The sequence below is a fragment of the Bos indicus genome, chromosome 6 (assembly GCF_029378745.1).
Source record: "Bos indicus isolate NIAB-ARS_2022 breed Sahiwal x Tharparkar chromosome 6, NIAB-ARS_B.indTharparkar_mat_pri_1.0, whole genome shotgun sequence".
Lineage (NCBI taxonomy): Eukaryota > Metazoa > Chordata > Mammalia > Artiodactyla > Bovidae > Bos > Bos indicus.
This window is the reverse complement of record NC_091765.1, coordinates 32,543,461-32,558,055: the sequence shown is the minus strand read 5'-3', so window position 1 is coordinate 32,558,055 and position 14,595 is coordinate 32,543,461. Positions and strand designations below refer to the sequence as shown.

The 14,595-nt window shown below is 36.1% G+C and overlaps 1 protein-coding gene and 1 pseudogene across 1 annotated transcript in view; one reads left to right on the top strand and one right to left on the bottom strand.

Moving 5' to 3' along the window:
- Window positions 1-14,595, top strand: part of GRID2 (glutamate ionotropic receptor delta type subunit 2) — a 1,601,543-nt gene that overhangs the window by 571,571 nt on the left and 1,015,377 nt on the right. The gene's annotated exons all lie outside the window — the stretch shown is intronic.
- On the bottom strand, window positions 4,645-5,435 carry LOC109560335 (large ribosomal subunit protein uL30 pseudogene; annotated as a pseudogene).

Sequence of the window (14,595 nt, the reverse complement as noted above, 5' to 3'; positions counted from 1 at the left end):
CTTTAATAGCATCATCCTTTTGAATTTTAAATGGGTTGCATGGTAGTTCTGTTTTTAATTTTTATAAAGATACCTCTGTACTGTTTTCTGTAGTGGCCGCATCAGTTCACATTGCCACTACTGGGTACAGGTATCCTTTCTCCACCTCCTCACCAAAATTTGTTGTGTCCTTTTTGATGATAGCCATTCTGAAAAGTGTGAGATCATATCTCATTGCTTTTTTAAAAAAAAAAATTGGAGGATAATTGCTTTACGATATTTCCTCGGTTTCTGCCATGCAACAATGTGAATCAGGCATCAGTATACATATGCCCCTCCTTTTTTTTCCTCCCTCCCACTCCCCAGCCTATCCCACTGCTTGAGGTTGTCACAGAGCACTGGGTTGAGCTCCGTGTGATACAGCCACTTCCATTAGCTACCTGTTTTACGTATGATCGTTTATGTGTTTCAACGCTACTCTCTCAGTTAATCTAACCCTCTCCTTCCTTACATTTCCCTGATGGTCTGTGATGTTGAGCATCTTTTCATGTTCCTCTTGACCATCTGCATTTCCCCTTTGGCGTGGCGGGGGGAGCGGGGGCGGGGGGAGTTTATTCAGTTTTCCTACCTATTTTTTAATTGAGTTGTTAGGTTTTATCAATACTGAGTTTTATAAACTGTTTATATATGTTATATATTAATCTTTTATTGGTCATATCATTTGCAAATATTTGCTCCCATTTAATACATTGTATTTTCATTTTGTTGATGATTTCCTTTGCTATGAAAAGCTTTTAAGTTTAGTTGGGTATAACTTGTTTGTTTGTTTTTGTTCTCTTTGTTTTAGGTGAGGGATCCAAAAATGTATTACTGTGATTTATGTCAAAAACTATTCTTCTGTGTTTTCCTCTAGGATTTTTATACTATCCAATCTTTTATTTAGGTCTTTAACTCATTTTGAGTGTATTTGGTATTAGAGAATGTTCTAATTTAATTGTTTTATGTACCTGTCCAATTTTTGCAGTGCCACTTATTGAAGAGACTGTCTTTTCTCCATTTTCTGTTCTTCGCTCATTTGTCACAGATTAATTGATCACAGTTCTTTGGTTTATTTCTGGGCTCTCTATGTTGTTCCATAGATTCAAGTGTCTTTTTTTGTGCCACTGCCATATTGTTTTAATTATAGTTGCTTTGGTGTATAGTGTGAAGTCAGGGGGCATGATGCGTCCAGCACTGTTCTTCTTTTTCAAGATTGTTTTGGCTGTTTGGAGTCTTTTGTGTTTACATCAGTTCATTTCAGTTCAGTTCAGTCGCTCAGTTGTGTCGACTCTTTGCGACCCCATGAATCGCAGCACGCCAGGCCTCCCTGTCCATCACCAACTCCCGGAGTTCACCCAAACTCATGTCCATCGAGTCGGTGATGCCGTCCAGCCATCTCATCCTCTGTTGTCCCCTTTTCCTCCTGCCCCCAATCCCTCCCAGCATCAGAGTCTTTTCCAGTGAGTCACTTCTTCGCATGAGGTGGCCAAAGTATTGGAGTTTCAGCTTTAGCATCAGTCCTTCCAAAGAACACCCAAGACTGACCTCCTTTAAAATGGACTGGGTGTTTACATACTAATTTTAAAATCAGTTTTTCTAGGTTTCTGAAAAATTCCATTGACATTTTGATAGGGATTGCATCAAGTCTATACATGTCCTTGTTTGTATGGTCATTTATGGGGGAAAAAAGTAAAAACCTGCCCAGAAAGCAAACATAGGAAGAGCATCCCGCAACATAATAAAACCATATGTGACAAACCCACAGCTAACGTTATACTCAATGGTGAAAAACTGAAAGCATTTCTTCAAAGATCAGAAAGAAGACATGGAGGCCCACTCTCACTTTCACTCAACATGGATTTGGAAATTCTAGGCACAATAATCAGAAAAAAAGAAGAAATGAAAGGAATACTAACTGGAAAGGAAAAAGTAAAACTGTCACTATTTGCAGATGACATGATACTGTATACAGAAAATGCTGAAAACACGACCAAAAAACTACTAGAATTCATCAATGACTTTGGTGAAGTTTCAGGATACAAATTAATAGACAAAAATCTGTTGTATTTCTATGTTCTAATAATGAACTAGTAGAAAGATAAATGATAGAAAAAAACACATTTACCTTTGCATAAAAAAGAATAAAATACCTTGGAGCAAGCCTAGTTAAGGAGGTAAAAGTTTGATTACTCAGAAAACTATAAGACACTAAAAATAGAAAGTGTAGATGACACAAGCAGATGGAAAGATATACTGTGTTCTTGGTTTGCACGATTCAGTATTGCTAAAAATGACCATACTACCCAAGGGAACCAATGCTTTTAAAAGTGTTTTTATAGATATTTGCTGAACTCAGATAGACCATGTAAAATAGTCAGGGCTTAAAGTCTATTTTTTGCAGCATTGAGTTGAAAAATATCAGTTGTGGTAGAGTAATAGCTTGCTAAAATTGTCTAAGAAAATAATTTCCCCAGTTGAAGAATTTCACCCATAAATTTTATATTGCTATTAAAAAAAAAACAATATTAGTACAAGGTACAAAGCTATTGGCAAAGTGAAGTGAATGTTATCAATATTTCGTTCACACATCTAAAGGTTTGGGGTTTTCATTTTGTTTTGTACTGCTTTGTAGTAGGAATTTTCTTTAATGTCCAAGGCAAAGATAAAGTCTTTTTTTTGTAGCATAAATATTTTAAATGTTTCTGTTTTTATTTTATATTTATTTGCACCATATATATTGCCATTATTTGGCACTGGAAAAATAGAGCATTGTCTATAGGTGATTTTCACATTCTGGCATAAAGACTAACCATTTTATGAGATGGAGAATTGAAGGAATGGGTTGCTTTGGTCATTTAATCAGGCAATATATAAATATCTTTCATGAGCCAACCACTATATTACTTGGATATGGTAATGAATAAAACAGACCCTCAAGAAGAAGGTTGCATCAGAGAAGAATGACATTAAGCAAATCATTTCCAATAACTGAATATATTATTTCAAATATACAAAGAGCTTTAGAGACCTACTTGGATAGAGACAGGTTAGTGAGTACTAATACATCTTTGTATGCTTTCTGGACACTGCATTTCTCTTCAGTAGGCCTGCAATTCCTGCTGAGGTCTGTGGGGTCTTAGTGATGAAATGGAGAAAAAATGGGTAAGAGGGCATGGAAGGACATATGCAGAATGTTCTGGGACTGAGGTATGTATGATAAAGCATAGCACTTGAGAGTGTATTAAACAAAATTGTCCTGTCACTTTGCATAGGAAATATGCAATGAAATCACTTTACTCAATTTGGTTGGCTTGGGTTGAGAATCTACAGAGTATCAGAAACTTTGTAATACAAAGACGTGAAGACCCTACCCTACATAGAGCTTGCTTTAATGGAGAGATAAGTTGAAAAGTCACATAATTATAGTATGCTAAAAGGGAAAGGCAGTGCTCGATAACAATTACATTGACTGTGAAGAGAAAGAAGAGTGATTGAGAATAATAAAAAATTTATAGAAGAGGTGGCTCAAAAGGATAAAATTTAATGCATGAAGATGAGGTTGAGGGTAAAAGGAAGTATAAAAACAAAGGTAGGAATTTGAGAGATAATCTAAACATTTTAAAGATAGGTTAATAGTTTTTTCAGGCTTACATAAGAGAGTAAAGAAATTGGGAAAATAAAGTAAGGTGAGATAAGCAAAAGATAAGCAGGCCTGCCTGTAGGAAACCTTATATTCAGGGATAAGTGAAGATGCCTGGAGAAATAGGCTTGGAGCTACGTATGTATTTATTACAGAAGAAATGCTTGTTCAGGAGATTCTGCAGGTAATTCTTAGACTGCTGCTTCTCATACTGACTGTACATTAGTTTTAACCACTGCCTTCTGCATTAGAATTGTATGAGACCCTACTGACAAGGCAGATTTCAAGGGCTACTGTCAAACAGGAAAACTTTTTAAAGTGAGACCATTTCCCCTTCCCCAGCCTTCAAATGACTCTGAGACTGACTAAAATTTCAGAATAATTGGATGAAAGGCAGTGATGATTTTCTTTCAGTACATTTCTTAAAATTAGCATACATAGATGTATGCGTACAAATACATATGAAAAAAAAAAACAATGGATTACATGTACATAGCCTTGTACAATCTGGGGAGAGTTTCCATGCTGCTGCTGCTGCTGCTAAGTCGTTTCAGTCGTGTCCGACTCTGTGCGACCCCATAGACGGCAGCCCACCAGGCTCCCCCGTCCCTAGGATTCTCCAGGCAAGAACACTGGAATGGGTTGCCATTTCCTTCTCCAATGCATGAAGTGAAAACTAAGGGAAGTCATTCAGTCATGTCCAACTCTTAGCGACCCCATGGACTACAGCCTACCAGGCTCCTCCTTCCATGGGATTTTCCAGGCAAGAGTACTGGAGTGGGGTGCCATTGCCTTCTCCGGAGTTTCCATAATAATTTGTTGTTCAGCCTCAGTCTTTGAAATGACTATGTGGTTTTCCATAAAATGGCTGTCCCATTAGTAATTTAATTGCTCCTGCATTCATTAACGTTTACATTTCTTTGTCTAATTTGTGTAATTGCAAACAGTATTGCTGTAGTTATTCTTTTTTGTTTGTTTGTTTCAATTGTTTATTAACCAGATTACAAAAATAATCCTGGTAGATACCTTAGTTCATCCTTCTAATAAGCCTGTTGACCTGGTCTTCCCTGTTGCCAGCATCTCCACCTTCTACAAAATGGGTGGTCTTTTTCTTCATTCCACCTCGTGGAGAAGACAATTTAAAGGGCCACAGGAAGTTGTTTGCTTCTTTGAAACATTTTCCAATGGTATAGATCTCATGAATCAGATCCTCCATGCAGATGATTCCATATTTCCCAAGAGATCAAGCAATCAATGCGTTGTCTGTCAAGGCAATTCACTTTTTGTTGATTTTGCCATAACCACGCTTGTAGATCAATTCATTTACAGACTTCAGATTTGGGTACCCCCATGCAATGTATGGCTCCACAATTCTCAGCATGTTAATTGATGCCTTGTTGAGCTTCACAAATGTGCCGTTGAAGATCTGCTGGAGGCGAAGGAGCTGCAGCACCTTTCGAACCTTTGGGCTCACACCGTTGATACCTCTGATCCTGATGACAAACGCCAATTTGGATTCCGCGGGTACATAGAAGTTCCCCTTTTTTTGTGCCATCCTAGCCATTCGAATTTCAGTTCTATACATCTGCCTGTATCCCTTGTGGTAATGCTTAGCTTTTTCATAGATAAGCTTCCTCTTTGCCTTTCAAAGCATCTTTTGGGCAAACTTCTTTCTCAGTCGCTTGATCTTAAGCTCTGCGAAATTCTTCTGCTTTTTCTTAAGGGTTTCTGGCACAGCAGGAACCTTCTTTTCCTTCTCTTCTGCACCCTCCATGGTTCCAGCCGGGAAGGAGCTGCTGTAGTTATTCTTAAGCACATATCTTTGGAATATGTACTTGTATTTCTGAAATGCAGATAGGTAGAAATTGAACTTTTTGGTCGTTAGATGGGTTACTAAACTGTGGTGATTGCATTATATTACCAAAGGGCTTGCTAGGTGGCACAGTTGGTAAAGAATCCACCTGCCAAGGTAGGAGATGCAAGTGACACAAGTTTGATGCCTAGGACTGGAAGATGCCCTGCAGGAGGGAATGGCAACCCACTCCAGTATTCTTGCCTGGGATATTCCATGGACAGAGGAGCCTGGTGGGCCACAGTCCAGGGAGTTGCAGAGTCAGACAGGACTGAGCACAGCACAGCCACATATTACAAAAATGGTCATTATTTTTGTAACTGACACATTATAACCACAGGGCTACTAGGGTCACATAATCCAGTTTCAAAATATAAATAGTGTTTGCTAAAAATAGTTTTTGAAAGAAAAAATGAAAAATATATTTGAATCTTTCATGTCATGAATAAACTGAAAACTAACATTAAGGTAACAAGGCAAACAATAAGCATTGATACATTGGTGATGATTAAAAATTCAAACAGAATGCATAAATATTATGAATAAATAATAAGAGCATGATGGTAACTGTGCATTACAGAGCTTGGCATTCTTAAGGGTAACATTCTGAAGGATGTTACTATCAAAGTCCAGCAAGAGTTAATAAAACTATGGTAATATTAAAGTCCTTCCTGTTCAAATAGGATTTGTATCCATAAAAATGTCTGTGTTCATATGTGAAGATAAGAGTATATACAGATACAAAATAGCTCTAATTCAGTCTTCTTAGTGTTTTTAACCCTTTTACAGAAGTCAGGAACTGGAATTTAACATCAAAGATCCTAACTGTCCAGAGACTACTCAGGCCAAGTTAATCAATCCAAGTAAAACATTCCACCTAGTAAGATATAGTCCACCTTTAGAATCTCTAAGGTAATAAATGAAGAGAACATAATAGAATTTACAATGGACTAGCAAATTGCTTCTTTAAAAAATAACAGGTAAATGGTAAAATAAAAAAAGCACTTCACTCAATCTGAGATTCTTAAAAATTAACAATTAGCATAATATACAATTCAGCTAGAAGAGGTTGGGTTTGGCAGATTATTTTACTTAAAACACAAATACACACACGTTTTCTAAATATAACCTTATGCCTTGATTTATGTGTAGTAAGGAAAAGAGAACTCTATAACCCAAAATGGCAGTCTTCATCTTGACTGTATACTGGAAAATATAGATACTATTTCTTTATAATGTATTCTTTGATAATACCCAGACCCCAACTCCTGGATTGAATGCAGTAGTTCCTCTTCTGACCTCATACTGTCCTTCACTGGTCACCAGTATAACAGGGATCCAAATGTCACTGTGTCTAGCTTTCTCTTCAGGCAGCTCCTGAAGTGTGGCATCATAAGGGTTAATTTGACCTTAGGAGCTTTCCAGTGGTTTTTACATTCTTAAATCTCAGAACTCCTTTTACATTAAAAAAATAAAAATAAAAACAGTGAGAACCCAAAGACCAAAGAGATTGACAAAGTTTGGCCTGCAGGCCAAATCCAGCCCATCTCCTGCTTTTGTGAATAAGTTATTATTTGAATAGAGCTACCCTATTTATATTTGTATTGTTCATGGTTATTTTCTCTCTGTAGTGGCGGAGTTGAGTAATGTGACAGATGTCATATGGCCTGCTGAGTATAAACTATTTACTGTCTTGTCCTTTTAAGAAAATGTTTGCCAGCCTCTGTTGTATGTGGATGATAACTAGTGATTTTTAACCATATGAAAAGTTAAGCTTCAAAAATTTTAAAATTGAGAAATATATAAGCACACTTTTCATTAGCCACCAGAGCTAAAAGACATGCAGCCTTTGGGAAACTGCTGTGCATTCATGGGAAAATGAGAATGAAAAAGGCGAATAACATCTTAGTATTATCTTGAAAGTAGTTTTAACCTCCTATGAGACCCTGGATGTATATAAGGAATGTGAGAGATCCTCAGACCATATTTGAAAGCTGCTGGAATGGTATATGGCAAATAGTAGCTACTCAATATTGCATGGATAGATATGCAATAGCAACAAAAGAGAGTAAATATTTCCATAGTTTCTTAAAATTTAGAGAGAACTTTTATGGCAAAAGTATCAAAGAAAAGGGTTTTAATATAGGAGATGTTAGAGCATGTTTGCAAGCTGAGGAGAAAGAGGTCCATGCAGCCTGGGCATGATTAAGGATGTATATAAACAGACAGAAAAGAGTCAGACACTACTGAGCGACTAAACTGAACTGAATAACAGACAGAAAGAATTAATTTAAAATAGGCCATATGAAGGAACTTAAATGACTTAGTTGAATTTTTATATGGTGCAGAAAGTAGTACGATATAATCCTACAGTGAAAACAAAGAATATGATATAATAATGTAATATGTGGGGGGAATAGATGAGAAATCTTAGGAAGAGCAAAGAAAAATCATCTTCAAAAGAAAATCTTCAAAGGAGGGTTGCTTGAGGAAATTTTACAATGGACGACAGACTAGACTGCCTTCAAAAGATTTAGAGAAGATTGTTCTCAGTGTCAGAGTCTTTCATAACTTACCCTATATCTGTACCCTTCAGGTACATTTTAAAAAACATTTTTTCTTTGACCTTCTTTGTAAAAAAAGTTAAAAACAAAAAAATTCAAGTAGAAATTTAAATTTATTTTCAGTGGAGTCAGAAATGACCAAAGAAAGTTTCAACACCTGTTTTTTAATCTGAAAGTAAGTTAAGAGTTACTCCTGATATCTGGTACACCAATATGCCATGGGTTTGCCTTTACATGCTCTATTCTGTGAAAGTAGTGGGGCTTGGACTGGGTATCTAGTTAGCCTCATGATCTCTTTAGCTACACTCAAATGTACTTTCCATTATAAATGAACAGCAATCCAGTTGTGGTTATACAATGTGTGGTATATGTTTGAGTCACATAAATTATTAGAATCTTTATTCAAGTTGTTTATGGGCAATGGTTTGTTTTGTGTATATTGCTTATCTATACACTTTATTCCTAGGAAAGATATCTAAATTCTGCATAGTATTCAGCCATTCTAGTGAGAGAATGTTTAAAAGAAAAATAAAGATCAGCAATTATGAGCCTAAGCTCATCTAGAAACAATTTGTTGTATTATGTTATTGAAAACAAACATAAATGAATGTCAGTAAGCTATAGTGTTTTACCTCCTTCAGTATTATATTTACATTATTTGCACAGCAGGATGAGAGAGTAATCCCTGAGGAGATATTAAGGAAATCATTTATTTTTCTGTTAGATACACAAATGTGTTACAGTGTGTTTTACCATAAACAATAGCTTTTAATTGGGAGACATGAAAAGTGAATATCACTACCATGTGTGACATGTGAATTATGCTGTGGTATTTATAAATATTTTAGTAGTTACCATTTACCAGATGGAGGTACTGCATGTTTTTGCAAATCTGAAACATCTTTTTTATGATAATAGTCCACATTTGAGGTAATTTCTTCTGTCCTTGAAATATGGATACAGGTTCTCTGTACTGTATGTTGTATTCTAAGCTTTTAGCAGATCAAACAATCCTAAACATGAATACATGTCAAGAAGAATGGTAACAATTCATTTGACTAATGAATGTTAAATTGAAATGTTTTCTCCCCATATGTGCTATAACTTGAAATAAAAGGGCTGAACAAATTCCCCATGTGCATTTTTGCTCATCACACATAACCTTGGAAAAATAACTCTAAAGATGATATTTCAACATGGAGGAAATCACATTAAAGTCCACATTCTATTAGACATAAAGCATTATTCCAAAACATTAAAATTGTTTTTGCCCATTTTCAGGTGGTAAATTAATGTCATTCTCCTTCACTGGTATTTTGTAATTGGAAGAAGTGTCTGCTAGAGATTTCAGTTTCTATGAAAGAACCTTTCCCTCCTCTATTTTTCTTTCTCTTTTTTGGTTCTTTTTCTGTACCCTCAGACTTCTGCTTCTTCTGTTATTACCCTTTAAAGTACTGTGGACATTTTTTAAAGCCACATAGACTAGGCTTGGTATGAGGTCTGTAGGTACCGGTAGCAGCAGCAGAAATGAGACATTGTATTGTCACTCTTTCCTACTGATTGACTGGATGGTCTATCTTGGCTGGCACCCTGCATCTAAATTGGTGTGTCTAGGAAGGCGATGGCAGTAAGATTGTGAGCCTTTCAAGCAAGCATGTGTAGTATTAGCATTTCCTGATGCGTGCTTGAAGAGTTGCTTTTTGATGCTTTCAATAATTTTAATGAGGTATCTTAGCTTGATTTACAAATTTGGCAAACATAACTTGTGTTGTTATGTTTAGACTTTGGTTCTTATTTCATAATGTGTGCTTTGAGAGTCCTTGATGCCATGGAAGAATAAAGAAACTTCATCTCTCACCCTCCTACGGTATCCACAAACAAAACAGAAAAGGAGATAAAGTAGAATTAGAAATGACTTTTGGAGTATCAAACAAGATTAAAAGGTTTCAAGTCTCTTAGGATAGAGTATTGATTGTAGCAAGGTATGCACACATACACACAGACCACAAACACACAACTCTGAAACCAAATAACATTTTTTTTTTTTTACCAATTGTTAACAAGATTATGGTTTAATTTGAGAGTCAAGAAAGTAGTCTTCTAGCATTTAGATCATTTGAAGCTCTACATGAGATTTTTCCGTTTTAAAATGTCCCAGGGAAACATATATCTTTGAGTAATGTGATGGAATTTAAGTGCTATGAACACTTGCAAAAGAAGCTAAATTAAAGGCACAAAATTTAAAAGGATATATTATTTCATACATAAATTGCTGGCATCCACTTTATAAATGGGAATTAGATTTGTAGTCTGTAAAAATCCTTAGGAAACTGTGATTTACATTTTTCTCTTGGTTGTTACAGTTTAATATTTCTCCTAATGCATGAAATGTGTTCATGCCACTTTTTGAGAGTCTAAAATGAAAATGTTACAAATAGGAATACATTAAAGAAAATGTTACAGACAGGAATACAGCCATGACATAATCAGGTAGCTCAGCATCTTTCCTAGACTGCAATGGGGGGAGCTTAAGGTATTTGGAACTAATAGCTTCTCTCCCTTTTCTAGGTGGCCATTTGCCTAAACTAGAAAGGTGTAGGGAATAGATTATAAATACTCAGTTACTATTAGGTTCTGTTATTCTTGGCATTAGATCTGAAGGAGCTCTCTCTGGAGGAAGGCTGTGAGAATGCTGCATAGGGTCAGGAAGGTATAATTAGTTAATAATGATTTAAAATCAGGACACCTAGATTTTATTTATTTATTTCAATCCCATCTTTGAGTTTATTTGGGTTTTCATCACTTTTTTTTTTTTTTTTTACTTTACAATATTGTATTGGTTTTGCCATACATCAACATGAATCCGCCACGGGTGTACATAAGTTCCCCATCCTGAACCCCCCTCCCACCTCCCTCCCCATACCATACCTCTGGGTCATCCCAGTGCACCAGCCCTGAGCATCCTGTATGATGCATCAAACCTGGACTGGTGATTCATTTCACATATGATATTATACATGTTTCGATGCCATTCTCCCAAATCATCCCATCCTCACCCTCTCCCACAGAGTCCATAAGACTGTTCTATACATCTGTGCCTCTTTTGCTGTCTCGCATACAGGGTTATCATTACCATCTTTCTAAATTCCATACATATGTGTTAGTATACCGTATTGGTGTTTTTCTTTCTGGCTTACTTCACTCTGTGTAATAGGCTCCAGTTTTGTACACCTATTAGAACGGATTCAAATGTATTCTTTTTAATGGCTGAGTAATACTCCATTTGTGTATATGTACCACAGCTTTCTTATCCATTTGTCTGCTGATGGACATCTAGGTTGCTTCCATGTCCTGACTATTATAAACAGTGCTGCAATGAACATTGGGGTACATGTGTCTCTTTCAATTCTGGTTTCCTTGGTGTGTATGCCCAGCAGTATGACAAACCCACAGCCAACATTATCCTCAATGGTGAAAAATTGAAAGCATTTCCCCTAAAATCAGGAACAAGACAAGGGTGCCCACTTTCACCACTATTATTCAACATAGTTTTGGAAGTTTTGGCCATAGCAATCAGAGCAGAAAAAGAAATAAAAGGAATCCAAATTGGAAAAGAAGAAGTAAAACTCTCACTGTTTGCAGATGACATGATCCTCTACCTAGAAAACCCTAAAGACTCCACCAGAAAATTACTAGAGCTAATCAATGAATATAGTAAAGTTGCAGGATATAAAATCAACACACAGAAATCCCTTGCATTCCTATACACTAATAATGAGAAAATAGAAAGAGAAATTAAGGAAAAATTCCATTTACCATTGCAACGAAAAGAATAAAATACTTAGGAATATATCTACCTAAAGAAACAAAAGACTTATATATAGAAAACTATAAAACACTGGTGAAAGAAACCAAAGAGGACACTAATAGATGGAGAAATATACCATGTTCATGGATCGGAAGAATCAATATAGTGAAAATGAGTAGACTACCCAAAGCAATCTATAGATTCAGTGCAGTCCCTATCAAGCTACCAACGGTATTTTTCACAGAGCTAGAACAAATAATTTCAAAATTTGTATGGAAATACAAAAAACCTCGAATAGCCAAAGTAATCTTGAGAAAGAAGAATATAACTGGAGGAATCAACCTGCCTGACTTCAGGCTCTACTACAAAGCCACAGTCATCAAGACAATATGGTACTGACACCGGGACAGAAATATAGATCAATGGAACAAAATAGAAAGCCCAGAGATAAATTCACACACCTATGGACACCTTATCTTCGACAAAGGAGGCAAGAATAGATTTTATTTCACTTTAATCCTTAATAAACTCAATTATCTTTTATAAATTATTGCTTTTGTGCCATCAATCTGTTGCTGCCTGTGACAATAATTAATTCCTGATCTTCTATATTGATGCAAATTATTTCCTGAAAAATACAGTGTTTTCAAATTTTACTATGCAAATAATAGTCTATGTGGTTGCAAATAATTTAGATTCCCAGCTGCTATTTCAGAGATACTAAGGCAGTAAGTCTTGGGGAGTTTCCAGGAATTTGACCTTATTTGTACCCCATGGCAGTGTATGCATGCCACATGTGATACATATGGTGGGGCACATTTTTGTGCTACCCTAAGGGGGTTGGCTAAGTCCTCACTTATTCCCAGATTTCAGCTGGAACAGTCTTTATGAAAGTGAGTGATACTAATTCTTCCTAAAAGTAATAGAGACAAAAATGTTATTTAGAGAGAAACTATTTTGATATGTTTAATTTTTTTTTCTTAAGGGGTTGTATACACTAAAAGCCTTCAGTGAGCAACTCCTTTGAGTTATGTCATTGCTTATTTCATTCTACAAAGCAAAATAATGGATGTGAAAACCGTATGCAACCTCATAAGTAGTATCTCTTCTAATGAAAATTAAGGAAGTAGTTTAAATAAATGTTTGAAAAATCTGCTTCTCCCACTGTATCATTCCTGTATTTGAAAAACAAAGTAATATTTTTGTTTCTCTTTGCTTCTCTAATTGAGTGATATAAATGGGTTACTTTTATTCACTATAGGTCCTCAAATTTTTTCCTTCATAACCAATCCAAATAGGAAACAAAACTGAAGCTTCAATACAACTGGTTTCCCAACTCAGCCTGATTTTCCAAGGTCTGTTCATATATAATCAAGTAGAGTATGGATGCTTTATATGGGTTGACATATGGTCAGCTTGTAATCTTCTTACCAATTCCTCTCCTCATTAATCTGGGCTCTACTTAATAATTGCTTTTCCCACATAATGGAATGAGTTAATTGCAAAATTCTGCCCCACTAGACGGAGAAAGCAATGGCACCCCACTCCAGTACTTTTGCCTAGAAAATCCCATGGATGGAGGAGCCTGGTAGGCTGCAGTCCATGGGGTCGCTAGAGTTGGACACGACTGAGCGACTTCACTTGCACTTTTCACTTTTATGCATTGGAGAAGGAAATGGCAACCCACTCCAGTGTTCTTGCCTGGAGAATCCCAGGGACGGGAAGCCTGGTGGGTTGCCATCTATGGGGTCGCACAGAGTCGGACACGACTAAAGCGACACAGCAGCAGCAGCAGCAGCAGCAGCAGCAGCAGCAGCAGTTCCACTAGAATTGTCAGGTAAACTTTGCTGAATTAAAGCCAACTGAAAATTTCCCATCAGAAATGTACTCACCTGTATTTTAAAATGCATAAATTGTGCATTTTAAGATAGTGTCAAATATATATTTTTTCAACAAGCAACATGTATTTTTCAGAAATAATGAGATAGCTGATGACCTGTGTTATCTTGCTACAGCTATAATCTCACACATGCAGAAGAAGAGAATAGGAGCTCATTTGGTGAGCTATTTAGGTTTTTCAGTTTGTATCTGATATTATTAGATTGTTTTATTTTCAGATCACAGGACTCATCACAATATACTCTACATTTAAGATGAGTATTAGTTTATAAGCACTTAAGTATTAAATAATATGTTTATCTACAAAAAAAGGTAGCATTCCAGATGCACCATTTTCCTGTATAAATAGGTGCAGCATTGTAAATAAGCTGCATTTGGATGCCTCATTTCCTAAGATTTTCTCTATGGCAGTATAGGTCAAGTGAAACCAGAAGTTAGCCCAAAGGGAAACATTTGTAGTTCTCACTTCATTTTTGTACTTTATCAGTTACATAATATGGTACTCAAACAAACACACACACATATATATAGCTTAAAATTTTTCCTTTAGCAAGTTTGACAGCTATGAGTTTTCCTCTTGAGGAAATGCATAAGAATGTCATCTTTAATTTTGTTTTCCTTTTATCTTCTTTTCTTTATACAAGCTAAGGACTGTAAAGAAAGAAGTCAAAGTGCAAGTAGGCAGGGCTGCAGTAATATGAATAAAGCTCCTTAGCTGGCACTAATGAAATGCTTCTGGAGAAGCAATTGCTATGTTTGTAACTTTACAGAAACTCCTAAGGAAAACCTAGGGGTCCTTTCACTAAATATCATG